This window comes from Ursus americanus, unplaced genomic scaffold, assembly GCF_024610735.1.
Source record: "Ursus americanus isolate L20-20 unplaced genomic scaffold, mUrsAme1.1.p SCAF_167, whole genome shotgun sequence".
Classification (NCBI taxonomy): Eukaryota; Metazoa; Chordata; class Mammalia; order Carnivora; family Ursidae; genus Ursus; species Ursus americanus.
In genome coordinates this window covers 12,389-15,000 of record NW_028273749.1, presented here as the reverse complement: position 1 = coordinate 15,000, position 2,612 = coordinate 12,389, and positions in this window count along the sequence as shown.

The window sequence follows — 2,612 nt, the reverse complement described above, 5'->3', positions numbered from 1 at the left end:
CGAGGCCGGTTTCGGTCCCAAGAGGGCGGATCGGGGGCACGACGTGCCTTCAGCCATCTGGTCGAGGCGGGCACGGAGGGGGTGGGTCGGCGGTGACGGGGAGGGGGCGCAGAGCGGGCGAGGGCCGGGAGCGCGTGGGGGGAGTGGTTCGGGGGAAGGGCGCGCGCCAACGAAGACGCGAACCGGGCCACCGGGTAAACGTGCACGGGATCCCACCGCCACCAGCATGAGAGCGGTCCCGCGACGCCCGGGACGCCGGCCGGCCTCAGCACCCTTGGCGGGCCCCCCCCCGCGAACCAGGCCCCACCACGGCTGGGACCCAAAAACCCCACGTGACCCCCGCCGCAGGGGCCCAGCAGAACCTCCGTCCATCCGTCTGGTCCATCCCGGAGTCACGACCCAGGGGAAGCAACCCCCAGGCGAGAGCGGCCCGACCCGTGCCCGCACGCCACCCCCGGCGGCAACTCGGGACGGGAGCGGGCGGGAGACAGCCGCTCGCACGGCACGGGGAAGCGGGACGCGCGGGGGCGCCCCACCCCTCGGGAGACACAGCACCGCGAGGGAGTGGCCGCACGCGCACTCGCACGCACGCGGGAGCCCCGCGCGCCGGACGCCGGCCAGGCCCAGCGGGATCCTCCCCCGACTCGGAGGGGGGAGGCGCAGGCCGCGGTAGGCAAAGAGCGGCGCTCGGCCCCACCGCGGGGCCGGCAGACCCCTCACGGAGAGGGGGCTCTGCCCAACACGCAACGGTAGTCACCCCGCATCGGTGGCCACTACGCGCAGAGGAGGGGCGGCAGCTGGGGGGTTCCGGTACCCCAAGGCACCCTCTCGGATCGCTAGAGAAGGCTTTCTCACCGAGGGCGCATCGCCCCCACCCATTCGTCCCCCGACCGGGCCCCGCTAAACGGCTCTCCAAAGGCCGCCAAGGGCTCGGGGGGCGGGGGTAGGTCTGCGGCAAGGGGCAGGCACAGGGCAATCCTGAGCGCTCACGGCTGGGGCCCAACAAGGAGACCGTCCTTGCCCCGCCACGCACACCATGCTCGCGTCACCGCCCGGAAAGAGCTCCGTGCCTCCGGCGAGGCCACGAGAGGCGGAGACGGACGTGGCATGCTGGGGCGAAGAAACGGCACCCCTCGGCTGGCCAAGCGCCACAGCGCTGGCTCGGCCCGCCGCGATCGCTCACACACCCCGCCACGTCCAGGCCCCCCCAGCACGGCATGCGCCAGGGGGACGACGAGGCGCCCGCATCCCCATGGGGGGGGGCAGGTGGTCCTCCCTTACCGACTCCACCACCCGCTCCTCGGACTACGCCACCAACAGCGGTGGCCCGAGGGGGTCGCTGGGAACAGGAAACGACGCCACCGCTCGGCCTCGGGCACCTGAGACAACCTGGAGCGCTCCAGGGGCACCACGGAGGGCCAGGCGCAACGCGCTCAGCACGCCCAGGCGGTGAGCAGCGCGGCGTCGGGACGGCCCTCCCCATGGCAGGGAGAGCCGCTCACCACACGAAGCCAAGAAAGGCAAGCGAGAGTGTCCGCTGCGTCAGAGGACCCCGGTCCCACGGACACCAGGAGGCCGAACGTGGGAGGGCGGGGTCGGGCCGGAGTCCACACACCCCCCCCGCGCCCTCCCCGCACCGCCACAGCAGGCGGAGGAGGAGGAGGAGCGCGAAGGGCCCGCGGGCAGAACGAGAAGAGCGGTCCCATTCGCCATGAATGTCCGTCCCTCGTCTGACGCGGCTTAGGCCCGGCCCGGGAGAGCGCGAGATCACCACATCGATCGGCAGAATGTGCCCAGGGAGGTCCCGAGGGGGGGAAAGCCCGGCGAGGACAGCAACCAGAGGGACCTGCTTTCAGCCTCGCCAGCACCCCTCGACCCCAGGGCGAGAGCAGCCGGACAACCCAAGGAAGGAGGACGCCTGACACGTGGCACGGAGCCTTGCGGGACAAGGGTTGTCACGACCGCAGCCAGGTGCCCGCAGTGGGGAGCGCACGGGGTAAAGCACCCACGCCGCCTGCCCACACCGCCCTCGGGTGCTGGAGACCGGAGGCGGCACCACGGCCTGGACCATCTGGAGGCACCCGAGCCGGCGCACAGGCCCACGCGGACGGCTCAAGTAAGCGAGGGCACAGCCGGGCTTGGCACCATGGTCAAGCCCAGAGGTCCCCCCCGCCCCGCACACGCCCAGAGGTCCCCATCTCTAAGGCGACAGTCGCCAAAGCACAGCGTGTCAGCACCTACCTGGCAACAAAAAGTGCTCATTTCAGGTGACAAAATCACCACGCCGACTGCCGGGGCCTAGACACAAGTCACCGGGACCTCCTGGGACCGTAGCCAGGCCACCGGCCCCAAGCACCGTTCCATCAGCCCCGGCCCCTGGAGCCCCCAGGGCCATCTGGTCGACCCCGGGAGCGTGGCGGCAGCCGGGACCGACGGGGGACTCGCGGGAGGTGGGGCGGGGCGGGTAGGCCCTCCCCCAGTCCGCCTGTCGTCCCCACGTCAGGACTTAGAAAAATCACCAAAGTCCTGCGGAGGCACCTGTGGACGCCCTGCTCCCCGGCCCTCAGGACGGCCCCACGCCTGTCCCATGCCGGTCCCATGCCGGTCCCCGA